At 35.1% G+C, this 20,838-nt stretch overlaps 1 protein-coding gene and 1 non-coding gene across 2 annotated transcripts in view; both read left to right on the top strand.

Annotated features, from left to right (window-relative positions):
* The window catches only part of Arhgap6 (Rho GTPase activating protein 6), a 467,990-nt gene that overhangs the window by 269,338 nt on the left and 177,814 nt on the right, over positions 1-20,838 (top strand). The window lies entirely within an intron of this gene.
* On the top strand, positions 19,738-19,814 carry Trnah-aug (transfer RNA histidin (anticodon AUG)). The gene has a single exon. It is a non-coding gene; the product is annotated as a tRNA-His (tRNA).

Genomic DNA, 20,838 nt, shown 5'->3' with positions numbered 1-20,838 from the left:
GTTTTATTAAATGTAAATAATTACATCTAAGATCAACTAAAGCAGGACAAAAGCATAACCCTCTTCTCAATTTAAATATAATTTTCCCTTATTGGCTTAAGGTCCTCAAATAATTATACATATACACTGTTTAAATTTAATGAAATACATGAAATCTAAATTAAGATGACTTTTACACAGTCATTCCCAATGGTACAGCAAAGTCTTTTGGATCAACTCATCTATTCCTAATTATTATGTCACATGTTCATAAACTTAGGATGTGAACTTAAGCTCAAGTACTACTATTTTGTGATATGCTTGTAGAAATTACAAGTATTGAATGTCTATGTTTTCTTATTATCAGTCTTTTCCCACTTAAATTCTAATATATAAAACTAGGCATCTTTATTACAAATACTACTTCATTAATTTGTTAATGATTATTATATACCAAAGGGATATATGTATAGGAAATTTTAGTAAAAGCCTTTTCATGCTAGCTTCTTCTTACCCTTATTATGGATTATAATTTTAAATTATTAAAGATATCTATGAATTATTCAAAATAAATCAATTAAATATCAATACATGCTTAACTTGAAGGGTTGTTTTATTTTGTTTTGATTGGAAATGTTTTGTAACATATTATTTTAGTTAGTTGGTACCAGATAGTAAATATTTTAGGCTTTATTGACCATATGGTCTCTATCACAACTCTGTCACTTGAGCACAAAAACAGACATAGATAATATATAAATGAATGTGTGTGACTGGTTCCAGTACAATTTTCTTCACAGTAAAGGGAGATGGGCTGAATTGGATCTGGATTTTGGTCTGGGTTGTAATTGCTTGACCTCTGGGTTAGAGAATAAACAGTTTTATGCTTTTAGAATCAATTTGGTGAGAGAAGCACTTGAAAGTTAATTTTAGTACTGTCTATGTCCTGTCTTCCTGTTCTCTAGAAAACAGACATGACTCCCATCATATAATGGAAATGTGGTTGGAATTTCTTTCCCTGTCTGCCTGGAAATCTTTTAAAGAAATTTTGAGATTTATCCACCAAATGAGATCTGTCAGTGTTAAGTGCAAACCCGCTAGAAAAAAATAAATAATTCTTCCTACCTATTTTCCCAATAGAAAGTCCCTCTTTCTCAGTCATTGGGACAGTTGGGCTGATCTTTGTTTCAAATAAATGTTCAAGTATAGACATACTTTGCAAATGACTTGCCCTCTAGATGCCAAGTAGAGTTAACTCATGGTGGAATCATTATTAGTCTGTAGATTGTGGTGGGCCTTAAGAAACATGGTAGTTATGTGAACTCTCATTTGGGAGAGTCATTTTTTTAATGTTCTTCATACCACAGGTGCTATGGTCCAAGCAGGTGTTCAAATAGTAGTCAAAGAATTTGTAAATGGAAAATTATAGTCTCCAGTGAGCTTTAAATTATGAGATGAACATATAGCATATTGCCATTTCAAACTCAACATCCAATTTTTTTTGGTACCAGGGATTGAACTCAGGAGCACTTGACCACTGAGCCACATCCCAGCCCTATTTTGTATTTTATTAGAAACAGGATCTCACTGAGTTGCTTAGTGCCTTGCTTTAGCTGAGGCTGGCTTTGAACTCAAGATCCTCCTGCCTCAGTTTCCTGAGCCAATGGGATTACAGGCATGCGCCACCACACCCAATTTAACATCCAATTTTATAATTACAAAATAGTGATTAATTTTATAGTAAGAAAATTGTGCAAGTTTCTGATTTCACTATTCCCTTACTACTGTTAACTATACCCGAGAGAAGACACAGAACCTACATTAGGATTGACATTAGAGGAAAGAAAAATGTTTATACCTGCAAAGGACATTAAAGATGAGGAAGAGGATAACAGTTTTAATAACTACAACAATGATTTTTACCCCAGAGATTTAACTAGGAAGTTATTGTTTACAAAATGCTATTTCAGTCCTATCACTTTATATAAATTAATACAAATGTTTCAATAATGTGACTTCTAAATACTAATGTAAAGAAAGTGAAACTGAAATACTTAGAATTCTGCTACCTGATACCCAGTTAGGAATAAGAGGACACAAAGTTTACAACAAAACCTAGCTTGAAGAATTTGTTCTTCCTATTTTTTAAAATATTCATCCTGTTTCTTCTGCTGTTAATACTTGGTTTTAGAATAATACATACAGTTGAGTTGCTTCTAATTGCCACTACTGACACATGCAAAGTTAAGAGAGGCAGCCTTGACCCAGAGGTTAATTACATGACAATTAAACATTTATGAGCTAGAGTTCGTCAGCATCTTTCAACCAAAAAGCTTGTTCTTGCCTTTCCTGTGGATCTCTCTGTTATGGTGTGGATGCGAGGTGTCCCCCAAAAGCACATGTGTAAGAAAATGCAAGAAGGTTCAGAGGAGAAATGATTGGGTTGTGAGAGTCTTGATCCAATCAGTGATTTATTCCCCTGATAGGGATTAACTGAGTGGTAACTAAAGTGGTGGGGTGTGGATGGAGGAGGTGGGAATTGTGGCATGGCTTTGGGTATATATTTGTGTCTGGCCAGTGGAGTCTCTCTCTCTGCTTTCTGATCACCATGATGTGAGCTACTTCCCTCCACACTTTCCTGCCATCATGTTCAGCCTTGCTTCACAAAAATGGAACTAGGCTTCTATGGATTAAGACCTTTGAAACTGTGAACCCTCAAATAAACTTTTCCTCCTCTACAATTGTGCTGGTTGGATCTATTAGTCACAGCAGTGAAAAAGCTGACTAAAACACTCTCCAAAATTTCTACATGTACCTAAAACTTGATAATTTTTGCATACTTTAATGCCATTTTTAAGGCACTCTTCAAAATATGGCTCTACTCATTATTCTCTGATGGTTATCTAAATAAGTACCCTTTGATGTTACGCTTTGAAGAAAATGGGGGGAATGGCAGGGAAGTGCTAAGTAGTGCCAACAAGGGAAGAATTCAAAGTGCACTTTGATGACTGTGATGATGACAATTTCAACTACCAGCATTGTTGAACATTTGCAATGGGTGAGAACAGTACTGTTTTATATTTATTATCTCATTTATTCCTCGCATCATTCATTTGAAATAGATTTCATTCTTTCTCTCTCATATGTGAGAAAACTGAGCATTAGAGAGACCAATACTTTGTTAAAGGTAACACAAACAATATATGAGGAAGACAAGATTTGACCTCAATGCAGTGACTTCCAAAGAGTACATATGCTCTTGATTACTAAATGATACTATATCATAATATCTGAAATCTAAGACAGAGCTAACTAGGAAAATTTGTAGGTTCTTGCTACTCAATGTTTGGTACTCAGATGGGTAGAATCAATATCCTCATTCCAGACCCACTGAATAGCAAATGAGTTTTTCACAACAAGTCCAAGTGATACATAACCACATTAAAATTTGGAAAGCACAGTCCTAGGCTTTTCTTAGACAACCCCAACCTAGTAGTGTAAAGGCCCATGAAAACATTTTTTCATCTGGAAGGATACTAAGAAACAAAACAAATAGAAACTGCCATCATGTCCTGTATGCAAGGAAGTTTTCATCTTCTCCTGAAATGTACATATGGAACATTATAGAGGAGCTTAGGGGAGCTCAAGTGAATAGTATATGTTGGGGCATTCACACAGAGATACTTTTGAAAGGGAAGTAGTCACCAGAAATAATCACCCCAGGACATTAGTCATAAATTGGAATGGCATTAATCAAGCTGTGACATGGTCATCTTCATTATAGCACCTAAATCTTACTTGGTGTGACTCTACTAAAATATAGGTTGCTTCTGTTTGTAAAAACTGAAAACAGAGTGATGGGAAATTGAAAGCCTACAACATAAAAGGTGACAATTACTTCTTTATTAAATTATTTTATTCCACAAATAGTTAGTAAGTCCTTTCCCTTTTGTCTGGCATTTTATAAGCTGTAGGAATATTGAGGTAGACAAGATGCAATAGATCTTAACAGGATTAGATGATACCCTTTAAACTTGACAATAGCAATATAGATTAAGTATATCTTATCTAACAAGAAGTGCTTCAGATTTGAAAGTGTTTCTGATCTTAGAATATTTGCAAACTGTCAATTGAGCATCCCTAATCAGCAAATATGAAATCCAAAACACACTTAAACACATTTAAATCTAAATGTGTTAAAAAGTTTCAAATTTTAGAGCATCTTCAATTTTAGATTTTCCAATAAGAAATGTTTAACCTGTTAGGTAACACTATTACAGAGTAAAAGTTAACAATATGGAAGTTATAAATTGCAAGTATCTCATTTCTATTTGTATCTCGTATCTTCAGAAGTAATGTAATCTAATATTTTTAAATTTACAAATTTTAAAGCAAGTTTTTGAAAGCCCATGGAAGATGAATTCAGATATGGTAACTGAGGCAAGCTGGGAAGTTAGTATTGAAGAGGGAATAAAATGGTATTTTAGATGATAACAAAATAAATTTGCCCTCCCTGATATGGTACTTGGATCTTCCAACAGATATGGAATCCTAGGTCAAATGGGCATTATGAAAATTAGGACACATGTAAGCTTTGGAGTTCATTATCCTTTGTGGTTTTTAGAATAAAAAGTATTTATCCTAGGGCTTTGTAGACCCTGAGCTGTACCTCGTAAATGAAAAGTACAACGTGTGCATCTTCCATGCTGAAAAATAAACAGCAACCTCACCCTTTGTAAACAGTAATGCAATATGCTTAGCAAGATTTACAGATGTATCCATTTAGATAAACAGTGAGAATACTTATTAATAATTAGTCCTTATACAAGACCCATGGCAATCTATACTGCACAAGGAATTATTTTATGACCACCACCCTTTCTCCAGTGCCCCAAACTGACTCTAGCACATAGTAGGAGGTGTGTTAAAATTTGTGAGATGAGTCAATGAATCAGATGGCATTTCAGGGTTTTTGAAAGAGGAATGTATTATAGTAGTTCCTGTTTTGGTTCTTTTTGCAGAGCGCAGAATTGCTCCAAGGTAGTTCACATAGATAGTTCCAGGTCAGTGCAGGAAACCAGGAAGGAGAGGGCAAGGTTCGACCTTGTGGCTTTGCCAACTGACCATTCTATTCTGGCTTTGTTTCCTTCATCTAGAGAAGCAGATGTGCCTGCCTGATAGGGCAGATGCCTGGAAGCTCCATGTCCTGGAGGTAACATCCTGGTCTTTCAATCTTCCTGGGTGATTCATTAACCGTCCTCAAGTACAGATCTGTCAATTCCAGAAGCTCAGCCCCATTGGTGCTTTAGTGATACAAGCAAATAACAATACCTAGCAAGTTATAGATGACCACATTGTTGTTGCATATTTGTGAGGTTAAAAGAAGCTCATTTAAAACTTTAAATATTCTTTGTGATTGTTTGCTCCATATGAAAGTACTGGGCCAATTTGTCTTTGTAATGAAGCATTTGTCAGAAATGATTAAAAAATGAGCAACACATACCCCATTTCCTCCCATCTGGGAGATAGAATTGTCTCTTTTTTTTCCCCAAAATTCCATGCAGTCCTGCTTCTTTACAGTCACTGCAAATAGTGTCACTTCACTCTCTCCTAGCTTCAAATGTGCTCTTATGCACTCAGTTATATCCTCATGTTAAAACCCTTCCTTGAGCAAAATTCTCCTGAAAACCAACTATATTTTACAGCTGTATTTCTATAATAATAGTTCACAAACTCATCCCTATCCACTCCTTAACCCTCTACTGACTGGTTTCCACCCTACCACTCTACTGAGTCTCCTTTTTCCAAGATTACAGGAGACCTCATTGCCAAATTCCAAAGAATGAGTCCTCACAGTATTTAACCTCTGTAACCTTTGAATCCAACTCTATTTCTTCCTGACACTCTCTTTTCCTCCTTTTCCCACAACTCCTTTCTTTTTATTTCTCTTTTTACCTTTCTGAGCAACATGTGTTGATCTCTTTTGCAGGCATCTTATCCCTCATCTGCTCCTTAAATGTATTTCCATCTTAGGTGTCCTCTCTATTCACTGTAGATACATTCCTTTCCCCTGTCATCAATTCTGTGGTTTCACCTCCACTTTGTTTTAAGTTCTCTTCTGTGGCAAGGGAAAGAGACATACTTAGTTATTTCAAGCAAGAGAGATTCATTGTAAAGTTACAAGGGAAAGAATGTAAGAGGAGAAAAACATCTTAGTACTTGGAAAAATTGGAATGTCACTGCCTGCAAGACTCATAAAGAACTTATCACTGCAAAATGTAACTGTTTAGCAATGCTAGACATTTACCAGACTGTAGACTCCACTTCTCTAACTTACTAAATCCATCCCCACTACTTTGCCCACTTCTCTCTAGTCTACTCTCAAATACCTTTTTTGTTCTTTCCTGTGTTTCATGGTTTCTGCCCATTTGTGCTATTTTCTGTCTCTTCATTTCTGCTTTCTCTTTGACTACCCATAGACCTTTTATTCTCTAACTTAAAATATTACTTTAGTTTTTATAGTTGCCTACTATCTGCCTTCAGTGCCTACTGTAACTAGAATATGTCTGAATTAATGGAGGAAGAAAAAATTTGAACCAGATTGGCTCATTTTATCTTTGTAACCTTAGTAGCTACGCACAATGTAATAAATTCTTATTGAGTAACTACTATGTATCTGCCATTATGTCATTTACACATTTTTAACCTTCACATACTCCCAAAAGAAGAGGTGTTAAGGATTGAATATTTGTATTCCCCACAAAAATTTCCATGTGGAAGTCCTACTCCAGTTGTGATGGTATTTGGAGGCATGGCCTTTGGGATGCAATTAGGTTTAGATGAATGCCTAAGGGTGGGACCATGATGGGATTAGAATTGTTGGAAGAAGCAATCAGAATTTGCCCTTTCTCTGCCATGTGAGGATACAGAAAAAAGGCAACCATCTGCAAAGCATGAGGAGAAACCTCACCAGAACCAAGATATGCTGGCTCCCTTATTTCATACTTCTATCTAGGACTATAAGAAATAAATGTCTGTTGTTTAAGTACCCAAGTCTGTATTATTTTGTTATGGCAGCCTCCTGAACTGTTCTAAAAGAGATGGTATTCCCTCCTCTTTTTAATGTAATAAAACTGTGCTTATCCCAAACTAAATTGTTTGCCCTGGATCACAGTGCCAATAAATGGTGTGGTCAGCAGTAGAAAGCCATTATGTTGTTTTTTGTAAAAAAGTGTTTGAATACCTGAATAAATACAATATGATTTTCTGTAATCATTTTATAGTGACAGGACAAATGGTAAATGAATAATTATCTTTTAATGATCATAAACATGATATATGTAATCAATTTTTATTTAGTTCTGTTTTCCTATTTAGAACTGGATGAGAATAACACATTATTATAGTCATATACATTACTTAATATTCCTAAGGCATATGTAATCAAAACATATTTTTATAATAGTGATTAGAGTAATAATTATTTGCTCTTTCAAGCCTCTAAAATTTTTACACAGACCAAGAGGGATAAATAATTGTTTTTAATTTGGAAGGCCTTTTGGACAGGTTAACTGAACTAGAAGACATTACAAAACACTCCCCTCCCAAGGGAATTAAACAGCAATGAAATTGCAATCAAATACAGCAAGAAGTCCAGTGTGGCAGAATATTTGGGTGGCAGGTCTTTTCTGCAGCAGACTCTGTCCTGTTCTGTATGTTGTTGGCTTCACTCTTAGGCTGGTAGCAAGAGGGTTTATCAGTTGCAGACCCTAAATTAAGCTGTGATAGTGACAAGAGGAAGAATACACGCCATTCCTTCCTGTTTCTCCTTCCTAGCAAAAGAATTCCAGAAACTTCTTTATATTTCATTGGCTACAATTGGGTCACAAGCTGTGGCAGTGACTGCTAGTGGCTTTACTTTATTCTTCACTCTCTTTGTCTACATTTTGCTACAGCTAATTGTGGCTGTGTGACTAAATCCTCACAAGTGAGGGCTTCCTGTTGACTGAAGATAGATAATAGTGTCTGGAGCTTGAGTGGCAGCCTTGGAACTAAAACAGCAAAATGGTGAAAAAGTAAACTCATAGAAGCCTCCTTCTCCCCAACAGGGAATTTCACTTGTATCTCATTTAAAACCACTGTTACTCTTATTTCTGTTCTTTTTCTAAATGTTACGCAACCAACCTTCATCTGATATGCATTTCCATTGGTAAAACATCTCTGACAAATGGAATGGATATCCCATAACTGACCACAAATACTGAGGATCTATCTTTGGAGCCAGAGTAAGTCATCTACCCTTGGTCACAGGAGGAAGACTGAATAACCAAATATTAGAACTTTGGGAGGAGAATAGAAGGGGAAATAATTGTTGGATAGGGAACTGACTGAGACTGCTAATGATATTAACTTTTCCAGGGTCACAGGCTAATTATGAGTAAAAAAGAAATTCCAAGTCAGGTTGTCTAAGTGCAGTAGACCTATCTGTATAAAATAAGCTTAGTCAACAATTGTCATTGATATTATTAAGAAAATTCACCCGTATCTGAGATGATACCCCCAACTGAATACATTAATTGCTTCATTAATTCTTTCTAAGATACAAATGATCAAGAGGAGAGGGAAATGGAGAATCCTGTGTAATGAGATTGATCAAATTATGTTTTGTCCATGTATGAATATAGCTTAGTGAATTCCACTTTTATGTTTAATTACAATGCACCAACAAAATAATTAAAAGATACGAATGTTCTGCAGCTATTTATACATTAGTGGGAATCTTCTTTTGAAAGGTAAACATTATATTCATATGGGCAAATGTGAGTAGAGCAGAACACCTTGAAGTTATAAGTGTTGAAATTGCATGCATTTGCTTAGCATGTGCCAATCTAAAAAATAACCCATAAGGCAACATGTCTATAGGTTTCCTTGTCAACACCACCTGGGTGCTGACCCTATAAGTTTTACTTCCCTTGACATACTGTGACTCAATTAGAATATAGGGTACAGCACTTTAATTTCAAGGGTGACTGGAATCATTAGCTAATTGTAGAACTTAGAAGTCGTCTCAAAAATGCAAACCAGTAGAGAAATGAACTTGTTGGAAAATTTTCTACTTCTATTTTATTTATGCAATTGTATTTTTCTTCTTTAAAAGATTTTCAAAGTGAGGTATGGAAAGGAAACAGTACATTTGTTATAGTTTAAATATATTTTCATATAAAATTTACAAAGGCAATTATCATTCATGTGATTGAATGATAAAATGGTTGTGGGCAATGGATTTGACAAAACAATTTTATTGATCCTGAAAGAAGCCAGAGAAAGGAGACAAATCTGAAGTTACAACATCTCTGAAAGAACATCTTAGATGACAATGGGGGGAATATATTTTTAAGTGTGAAGCAAAAACAAAATAGAATTGCAGTTTTTAATTATGAGCATTCTAAGATGATTTAGGAATTTTGAATGCTTTGAAATATGGTGATAGAGAGTTTGGTACTGACAACATTTCAACAAACCTTGTGTTACAGTTTAAATAACATTTTAGAGGTTATATGGATAAAACTTATGAGCAAGACTTGGTTACCTTTAATCTTACTTTAAGTGCCATTTTCTAGATTAATTTGTTAATTATACATAATTTTCTCTTATTATCTAATGAAGTTACTTCTGACTTTTAAACCAAGTACTTATGTGTTCCTGAATGGAAAAAAAATGTTTGCCTAGAAAAAGTTATTTTTTTTCTGACATCACTAAGTCAGTTTGTTCCTTTTTATAAGTAAGATGGGATTGACATGACCGAAGTTTACAGTGAATGTGTGTGTGTGTGTGTGTGTGTGTGTGTAATATGCCCAATTGAGAGATTGTTTTCAGGCACTTATTTTAAGAAATCAATCTATCTGCTCTTACTTCATTTCACATTCCCCATGGGTGCTGGAATATTTTATCCTTCCGTATGATTAAGTAAGAAAGACATAATATGAAAGCTGAAGAATCATTCATTCCATACTCTGATATCCATTGCTTCTTGAGCCATTTTTAAGTAAATATGAAAATCCTTTACCTTCTACAAACTGAAGTCATACTAGATGTACCTGCTTCAGCCGAGCCTTTGCTTTATTTGGACTGGTTAACGGTGGTATTTTTAGGGCTCCTAGACAGTGAATATACTTCCTCTCCTAGCAGATTACAATCTGCTAATGTAATTACTCAGTATCTCCTCTGCTTCATTGTTAACTCATGTGTGTGTGTGTGTGTGTGTGTGTGTGTGTGTGTGTGTAAACTGTTCTAATATGTAGTTCAGCAGCTTGTACCAAACTACCTCTTTGCTCCTGGTGACAACAAGGAGCTTATGTACACCTAAGTTCCATGTATTCAGGAGACTTTGCATAAGTCTCTTGATTTGAACATTGTTACTGAGATCCCAGGTTAATCTTGCTTAAAGCTCTTTCACTTCCTGTCCCATGGCTGAGCATCTCCATGCTTTAGCTGGTTGTCCTACAATTGTCTTTTATGATTGGGGAGGGCCAGTCCCAGACGTGCATGAATGAGTAGAAAGTACTACAGTTCAGGCACACAGGTGGAACCTAGGCCATGACTGATCTTTACCAAGAAAAGACAGACATTTCTATATAGATGAAAACATATTTGCTTGAAGCATCATATGGTATAATGTGTGTGTGTGTGTGTGTGTGTGTGTGTGTGTGCACGTGTTAGGGAGGGACCAATTGGCTTATGTATTAATTATGTCAGGAAAATATACCCATTATTTGCCATGGAGCAGGTAGTGTGCTAAGTTTTAGACTCACCTTTTACTGTGCCAGAATTTACTATGAAGATCACCTAAACATTTCCAGAAGGGAAAGACAAGGATTGATTTGTCAATGCCTGAGGTTCTCCGCAACTTGTGGCCTACAACCATGTTTGACAGTGAGTTGTTTAGGCCTCAGCAGGAATTTTCCCACAGAAAGGATGTTCTAAGTGGCAGGCTCCCAGGACCGCCCACAAATTCATTTAACCATAACAGAGCTGATGAGCACTGTCAGAGCTAGAGTTGGCTTCCAAGTGGGAAGTCAGCCTAGTATTAATAGCACAGTTCCAGCTGCACTGTAGGCCCAGTGGACTTCTGATGGGCCGGCCTGGGAACCAGGGCACTCTTTGTAACATTTATGGGAAGTGGATTCCTTGGTGAGAAATGGGCAGAGAATACTGCAGTGGCATGAGGACCATGACTTCCCATTTCCCCCTTCTACTCTAGTCACGACCAACATGAATATCCAGTAGGAAAAGACCAAGGTGAATCCTAGGGGAATTCTCTTGCCTTCAAGTCTGGAGAGATCCTGCCCTGTTTCCAATCTGGTTGACTTGGGTCAGCTCTTCCCATGTACAGGATATTTGTAAGTTGGGTGTTTCTAGGTCACCTGTGTTTAATTATTTGATATGAATGTTTATTGAACTATAGTTTATTCAGGAAAAATGCATCAGAACTTAAGGTTTACTTTAATTTTAAAAATTTGTTCATTTTGACTAATCTCTGTCTGATTATGCTCTTAGCTTCTTTAATGGTTTAAAGACATTTTTTTAATGCAGATGAAAAGGGCATGCATGGTTGAGGTAAAACGTTCCTTTCTCTGGTTAAAGGAGGAGGAAATGGGAGAAGTAGGTGGTACATTGTGTGTGTGAATGTGTGTGTGCACATGATATGAATTTGCACCAAAGGACAGATGTGTTATTCACACGAAGATATGCTTTTAGGACATAAAAATTGCATCTGTGGAGATTTTTTTTTCACTGATGTATTTGGAAATATTTCAGACCATTTTTTGTAGGAAGTATTAGAATTAAAAGATTTTTCTCCTCCAGGAGCTCTTTGAATGATAATTTTAAAAGATGATCTATAGGATATTTTAGATGGCAGTCAGTAAATTATTTTTACTAAGCCCAAGTAAATTTCTCTGTAATGTAAATGCTGCATTAAATATCTTATGGATTGCATATGATACAAAGGAAAAATAATTTGTTTATAACTTAATTTTCCTCCTTTTTCATAATTTACAAGTTGTCAAATTCATTCAGTTTTGGGGCAGGTAGAAATGTGGGAATTTGTAAATGAATGACAAATTTAAAATGTAAACCAACTGAAATACATATGAAGCCCTGCTGGATTTTTAGGTATCTTGATATTTCTAAATGACACTTCTCTTTTCTAGGATTCTATTTTGAGACATAGTTGCACACACAAAAGGAAGATTTTGGCACCAAAATACATTCATCTTTAAACTATTGGACTTCTTCAATCCAAACATCCTCCCAAACACTGAAAAACTCTGGTGTTTGAGTTGCAGAGATGTGGAAAATTAATTTTTCTTCTAGAATATTTTTGAAGAAAAACTATATTTTATTATTAACAACAGAAATGTAACACAGTATAACACAGACAATCCATAATATTTAACAAACATCTATAGCTAATTCCATATTATCTCTAAAAGATCGCATTATTTTACCCACCTTCATAATGACATAATATAGTAAATAAAACTGAGTGTACATGAATTTCAGTGATCCTTTTGGGATCCTTCCCATTCAATTTGTTCATTTTGAAGGAAGGGTAGCCAGAACCAAAGGATTTAAGTTACTTTAACAAGGCTACTGCTGGTGAGGGAAGAACTGGAAGGTCAATTGAGTGACCATCAATTATTGAAGGTCTTCTATTTCCTGAGTTTTCTTTAAATCATTTTATTTCACCTATTTAAACTATCTTGCAAAGCAGAAAATCATATTCCAGTTTTATAAATGAAAAAAAGAACCTTTGAATTTTCTTTTAATAGCTCAAAGTCAACAGGCATTTTGAGGCAGTGCAAGAATTTAAATGCATACCCACTGATTCTGAAAGCCAGGAGGCACCTGGTTCAGATGTTCCCCATTGTACCAGGCATCTCTGAGGCCTGAATAGAGCCTATGATGCATGAAACTTTCCTTATTTATGTCTGCTGATTTCTAATACGTCAAGAGCATTTCCATTGAAGCAACCACTCAGGTTAGTGAATTTGATAGGTATTCATCCAGGTTATTGAGTCTCCTTCCCTTGATGTTTCTCACAAAAATGATCATCCTCTTCCTATTGGATTTAATAACTCTCCAAAATTTGCCTTTAGTTAATACCTCCTTTTCTTCTTTGGAAAACACATACTTTGAAATATATAACTATTTTATTTGGATCTGAATAAAAGTAGTTCTTTTTATCTCAATGACTCATTCATTCATTTATTTGATAAATACACATTGATGGCCTACTATGTACAGATTCTATTCCAGATTTTAGAGATATAGCTCTGAACAAAGCAGACACCAATCCTTTCCCTGGTGGTTGGTACTTTGTTTCTAGATAGTCAGTAGATGGCCAATACATAGACAGTAAAAAATAAACAGGTGAGATGGTGATAAATGTACTAGAGATGAAAAAAAATTTTAAGTAAGCAGGAAAAGGAAACACCCGGAAGACAGGGTGAGGGTTACTCAAAAAGGACACCACCGAGAGGGTGAAATTTGAGAGTGATTCTTATCACATTGCCATTTCAGTGAAAAATGCTGCTGTCTATATTTTCAGTAAATTCCTTTCCAAAAATATGCTTCTCCAGTCCCTCACCAGGGGTAGAAAGTTTATCCTAACTCTATCTCTATTTTTGTGATATCTTCCCATCCAGCCCTTTGGAACCTATTGTAACCCCTATTATACAAACCAAAATTAAACAAAGAAAGGAATAATAGAAGTTATCCACAGATCTCAGGGCAGTGTGATTAGATAACAAGCAAAGAACTTAGTCTATTCTTCTCAAATATCTCATTTACAGAGGAGGAGACTGAGTCTCAGAAATGTTGAGAGGTCAACCCCAGAATTGTATGTTCATTATTTGTTAATTCAGCAAACAATGTCTTGAGTTCCTGCACTGGGCCAGGCTACTGAGCCTGAACCTCCCAAGACGTGGTCTCTGGTCTGGAGGCATAGAGAAAAAACAAATACAGAGATCTCTGACCCCAGCCCAATACTTATCCCCTTATCTTCCCCTGTTATATGATGGGGAGTATCCTCTCTTTTCTAGGGTCTCATAAAGGTGGGAATGGAGTTTCCATTTATATTTATGCTTGCCTCTCTGTGCTTCGAGTGTGTTAGGAGTTAAATGAGGCCACATGAGCTGGCCTGGGAAACAAAACCACTGTGTGTCATTGTTTCTATGGTAACTTTCAAACATTCAACCATCTTTCTAGATTTTCAGAATTCAGGAGTGACTGAGTTGAAAAGTATGAACAAAGATCATTTAGAGTCCAGTGAGACAAGCTGTCCTACCCAACATCCAAGTTCTTGACCATCTCCTGGAGAAAACAAAAACTCCTTCTGTCCTAAATACGACATAAAATCAGATATAAATGAATAATAGTTTCTTCAAAATTGCTTGGGAAAAGTGTTCTCTTCCCTGTGAAAACTACTGTTCATAAATATTTGCCATTTTCCCCACAAAATGGTAATCTCTAGAGTGTGCATACCAGACATTCTATAGTTTGTTATATACTTTCTAAGTTCATGGGGTCTACCAAGGGATTGCAGTTCACTTAGTATATGTTCATTACCTTTCTATGGGTGGGGTTCATGTTCCCATTAATGGTAATAGCCAGCATAGTGTCACAAATGCTTACTGAATGGAATGGAGTGAAAGGAAACATCATCTTAGCCATTTCATATGTGAGCAAATGTCATGGTTATCATTGCTCTTCCATAATGTAATTGTCATAGTCATTTTAATTCCTGCTATATGTCTCTAACATCACCTTCTTGATTGAAATGATGCTGCTATATATAGTGAGGACTTTGAACATATATAAACTTCCTGAGGAAACATGAACTTGAATTGAACTGTGATGGCTACTCCACCATAGTTCAAAGGAAATATGATTATGGTTGTCTTGGCAACCATAGCTCTGCAGTCTCTTTGTTTTATTACTGTTTTCCTATTTTAGGGTCATTCTGAAGAGAAACAAAGTAAAAAATATCAGTAAGGTCTCATTTTCAGTTTATGAGGCTGCTGGGAACAATAAAATTTTGTATAGCTATGAAAGCATCTCCTTTTCTTAAATTTCCAAAATTTTGGAAAACACAAGCATATGAAACTAAAAATAGTCTATTATTAATTTCAAAACAAATATCATCTTTACTCCCTATGGAGATAATTATTTTGAAAGGACTGTTAGAAATTATTACTTTTATGTTTCTTTCATACATACAACTTGTATTTCTCATTTAAAAGGGAGAAATTCTTGATAAATAAATTTCCACAATTATTTTTACTTATAGTTATTCAAGTGCAAATAGTTAAAAAAAGAAAATGGTTTTATATTATGAAAAGGGCCAGGCTAAGACTTTGAAATAGTGATTTTTAAATAATATGCTGAATTGTTAATCATTAATGAATCCCCTATTAGGGTTCCTTTGTAGGTCACATAAGTTTTTATAAAAAGAAAAGCTGATAATTAATATTGGATCTCTAGAATTTTTATATTTAGATAAACATGTAATTTAAATGTGTCCAGAGTGCAAAATATCATTGAGGAACATTTCCTTTTGTCTGCTTATTACTAAGTTTCTCTTGGAAACTTTCATATGTTAATATATAAGTACAGGATTTAGGGAACTTTTGTGTAATGTACCAGATGGTAAATATTTTACACTTTGGGGGTTATTCAGGTTTTGTCACAACTGCTAAACTCTGATGCTGTAGCCAAAAGCAACCATAGAGAATAAGTGAACAAATGAATTGAGCTGTGTTAAACTATTACTGATTTCACAGAAACAGACAGTGATCTGGAATTGGCCCATGGCCTGTACTTTTCCAGCTCCTACTCTAGGAAAATAATTGTTTGTCTACTTGTCTGTACACAGTCCCCATGCAAAGGTAGTGCTTCAGTCAAATTGGTTCTTTTAAAAGATGTGCCTGAAAGGTTGTTCTCTTATACCACTTTTTGTATAACATGTCTCATTTGCTGCCATATTGGTTTCTTATTTTTCAGTTTCTAGATAATTTTATTAGTTCCTCATAATTATACATAATATTGTGGTTCATTTTGACACAATTATACAAGTATGGAATGTAATTTGCTCCAATGCAGTCCCCAGTACTTCCCTTTTCCTCCTCTCCTCCCTCCCCATTTTTTCCCTTCGTATACTCTAGTGATCTTCCATTTATTTTTAGAAGTTTTTATATTAGTGTTTGATATATATATATATATATATGTATACATATATATATCAAAAGGTGAATTTTATGGTGGTATGTTCATATATGTACATAAAATAGTTTGGTCAATTTTAGTCCACAGTATTGTTTTCTATTAGAGAAGAGTGAAGGAATTACCACTTTTGTGACTTACTAAAAAGGGTAGAAGCAAATATTTTATGACAAGTTGCTTCATTTTAAAACTGATATAACATGAAAAATTAAACTACAAAGATTTCCTTTAATGAGGTAAGCTTGAACTGCTCTTGAATGTGAAAGACCTAATGCCTCTCCCTGCATAAACCCAAAATGTAAGCTGACACTATGAGATAAAGCCCCACTACACCCAGCTGGCCTCTTCATTTTGGTGGGGTCTCCATATTCACCTCTCACTGACCTGGTCATATTTTCTTCTTTCCTTTGCAGTATTCTCTGGTGCTTTGTTTAAGTTGATTTTAACATTCTTTCTTAGTTTTAAACCAATATTTCAAAAGGAAAAATATAAAAAAAGATTATGTATTTGTCACCTAGATTTAGTAACTATTAAAATTTGCTATTGCTTGCTTCAGATATTTTTTATCTTTTTTTAAAGAAAGAATAAATTACAGACATTGTTGTAGCCTTTGTAGACTTTGATATATAAGATTTCCCATATTCCAGCAATGTATTGAGAATCTATTTTCAGAGGAATCTGAATTTTTTCCAACTTGTTTAAATGAGTTGTTGAGAGCCCAAAAAAAAAATAGAAATTGATTTTATTTTATATATTTTGAGCATCCTTGGTAAATAATATGACTGATTTGATTTCTGTGTTCTCTGTTCATCAAGGGATAAATGATACCATGAGTTTATACTCAAGAGAGACTTTGAAAATGCCCTATATTTCCTCCCTACTGGCAATGGGGTATGTGTCTTAGATATAGTGAATATAAAACATCCTAATTCACAATGGAAAGCTGAATACAAACTTTTCATTTCCATGGCAACTTTAAAAATGCTTTCTTTTTCTCTGCTACCTTTAACATAATTATTACTTTTCTGTGAAATTGCTTTCACAAATGTTCTCCCATCTGAATCCCTGTGGTTATATAGAACAGGTGGTTTATACCCATCTCCAGGTAAGAAAATTAAGGCAGTGCAATTTCAGTACAATTCTTGTGATGTTTGCTGCACTTTAACATTACCCAGTGAACTTTGAAAAAGTACAATGTCAACCCACCCACAGAAATTTTATATGAGAATAGGTTACAACCATGGGCATCTGTATTTTCAATTAATTATATTGTGCTACTAAGATTGAGTACCCCAAGGATTCTGGTCCAAATCACTTAACCATGTGATTCTCAACTGGATGATATTTGTCCCCCAGAAGACATTTAACAATGGGACATTTTGATAGTCACAACTGGAGTAGAGGAGCTACTGGTACGTAGTAGGTGGAAGTCAGGGATACTGCTAAATATCCTAGAGCACCTCAATCAACATAGAATTATCTGATCCCATAGATCAATAATGATGATGTTGAGAAACCCTAATTGCACTTATAAATGTTGAACTAAAGTTCATGTGATTCTCAATTCAAATTACTCCTCTTTTATTATGGCTGGTATTAAAATAAGTTTGATGTAGGTTGTTCTTCAAAGATAAAATATTGCAATGACTTTTTGATTTATCAGAAACCATGTAATCTTGTGTCATAACTAAATTAGGATAGGCAGACTTCCTCATATTAAATGTTTTCCATTACTTTTGTCAGAATACCAAAAGTAACACAAAATAAGCAAACAAATAGCAGCATCAACAACAAGCAAAGCATCAAGAGGAAGAAAATCTCTTTTTTCAGCTTAAATGTATGCATAATTCCAAATAAGAACTCTGTATTCCATAAAGCAGTGGTTCTCAAACTTGAGCTGTATCAGAAGCCCTTGGAGAGACTGTCAAAAACACCCGACTCCTGGCCCCATCCTGAAGGGGTCATCCCGGCCCCTTCTAGTTATATATTTACAATCAGGATAGTCCTATGGAATTGAATCTTTTGCTCCCACTTCTAAAAACAATAAAAGCTAGCTATAGTAAACTTGGGAGTGGGGATGGGAACAGGAAAGACAGTGGAATGAATTGGATATAACTTTCCTGTGTTCATATATGAATACATGACCAGTGTAATTCCACATCATGTACAACCACAAGAATTGGAAGTTATACTCCATGAATGTATGATATGTCAAAATACACTCTACTGTCATGTATATCTAAAATTTAAAAAGAACAATTCCAATGTTAAGAATGTGCAATTCCCCCTATGATCAGAAATGAAAGTATGCGAGTTCACTGACACATTTTCAATTCAATAGGAAAGTTAATATTTTCTAAAATCCCTAATGTATAGCCTTCAAATTATAGATGCTTAAGTGAGAAATGACTTGACTAAATCTCCCCTAGCTTTGAATACATTAACATATGATTGTGGAAGGGTGAATTGGAATCTAAAACTTTAGTGAAATGTTTTGCCTCTCTTTAAAATAAGAAATAATAATTCTTTAATAATTGAATTATTGGAAGAAGTAGCTGAATAACAGTTAAATATGGAATCTGAAACCCGTTTCAGGTACTTCAAGAACAAGGCAGTTATTAATGTAGTATATCCACCAAAGACACTTACTAGACAGCAATGACAGCATTTTGTAAAAGACACTTCTACAGTGTCATTTCCCTCATTTTTGGCCATCCAGCAGAAAAAAGAGCATACATCAGTGGAGAAAATGCACAAGCTAATAAAGATGATTAGAATCAACATTTCTCAGTTTAGATGGACTTTTCCTAAACTAAAGATATAACAGGACATTTTATAAGTGAAAAACTTGATAATCCCCAAAGTAGCAGAATTCAAGAGTATCTGCCCATTATATTCTACAACAAGAACTTATACAAAGTACAATATGCTCTTATCTCTGACTTTTAGATATTTTCTGAATGCCTTAATTTTGTTCTGTTTTGTAGAACCTTACACACTTTCTAGTCCATTCCAAGTGGTAATTACACTTTCACTGAATTAATTCAAATAGGTGCTTTTCTTTGAATGTGTCCCCCCAAAAGTTCATGTGTTAGAAACTTAATCCCCAAATTCTTGTATTAAGGGTATTTGGAGGTTGAACTCCATGATGGTATTAGTGAATTTATAAGAAGAGAAAGATAAATCTGAACTAACACACTTTATCTCACCATGTGATGCCCTCCACTATATTACATTGCAGAAAGAAAGCCCTCACTGAAGGCTGAGCAGATGCCAGTGCCATGCTCTTGAACTTCCCAGTCTCAAGAATCATGAGACAAATAAAATTCTATTTTTCATGAATTACTCTGTCTCAGGTATTTTGTTATAACAACAGAAAAGGGACTAAGACAATATAAATGAGAAGCCCATATGTGTTTATATTTCATGAATTTGAAATCATATATTACAGTCCCTTTTAAAGTTAGGATCTGGGCTGGGGAGATAGCTCAGTTGGCAGAGTGCTTGCCTATGAAGCACGAGGCCCTGGGTTCGATCCCCAGCACCAAACAAACAAAAAAAAATTAAAAAAAAATAAAGTTAGGATCCTTGCTTGCAAAGAGAATCCAGACTGCTTTCCAGTGTGCATAATTTCAGTTGTGAGCTAGAGAATGAGAAGCAAAAGGAAAACTATTAGACAGTTTTCTAATAACTTTCCAAGAGTTTCTGTTGTGCTGATATTGATATATGTAGTAGTCAGGAACTACATTTTGTTCTCTTCTGAGAGAACAAAGAGTACTTTACTGTAAAATTTGATGTAAAATTTAAACTGCTAAGAGAACAAATAAAAATCTAAGGATAAAATATGTACCTAATTGCATCGTTCTGCTGTTGTGTGTTTAAGAGCAAACCCAGTAGGTTGCTATGGCATTACTTATGCATGCATGGCAACAAAGTGAACTCAGTGATTCAGCTTGATAAAAGAGGAAATTAACTCACCATTTCCCTTTCCCCAAATCAGAGTCAGATATCCAAATAATTCATTTTGAAATTATATATCCATCGACATGTTTTAATGGATGAAAGTCTATAGTGGGGGTGGGTGGGGAGAGGTCATAAGATGCAATTTGTATGTCATGTGCTTACTTTAGAGAATGCAACTTATATCTAAAGAATCTATTAATATCTTTACAACCTTCTTTCCCCCTGATAGGATGGTGTTTCTCAGTGGCATATGTTGGGCAAATATACAATGATGAATAATACTTTGGCAAAAGACAGCAATTTATCAGCTCATATAACTTTGTTCTAATGAAAGTCGATCAGGATACATTCTGAGAAAGAAACATTGTTCGGCTGTGAAACTATAATTCCCTGTGTGTAACAGCCCTCCAGGGAAGAGGGAGGTTTTGCCAGCATAATATGTGAAGTTTAGTCATTATCAACTGCACAAAGCAGAGGTCAGCTGTGGGTGTCTATGTGGGAGGCACCATTATGAAATCAACCCACAGCCACTGCACCACTGGGGTGATCCAATATAAACAGAGCCAAATGTCACAAAGAAATGCTGACATTTTATCACATGATGATTTTAAA

This window comes from Sciurus carolinensis, chromosome X (genome assembly GCF_902686445.1).
Source record: "Sciurus carolinensis chromosome X, mSciCar1.2, whole genome shotgun sequence".
NCBI lineage: Eukaryota > Metazoa > Chordata > Mammalia > Rodentia > Sciuridae > Sciurus > Sciurus carolinensis.
This window is presented reverse-complemented; position numbering and strand designations above follow the sequence as displayed.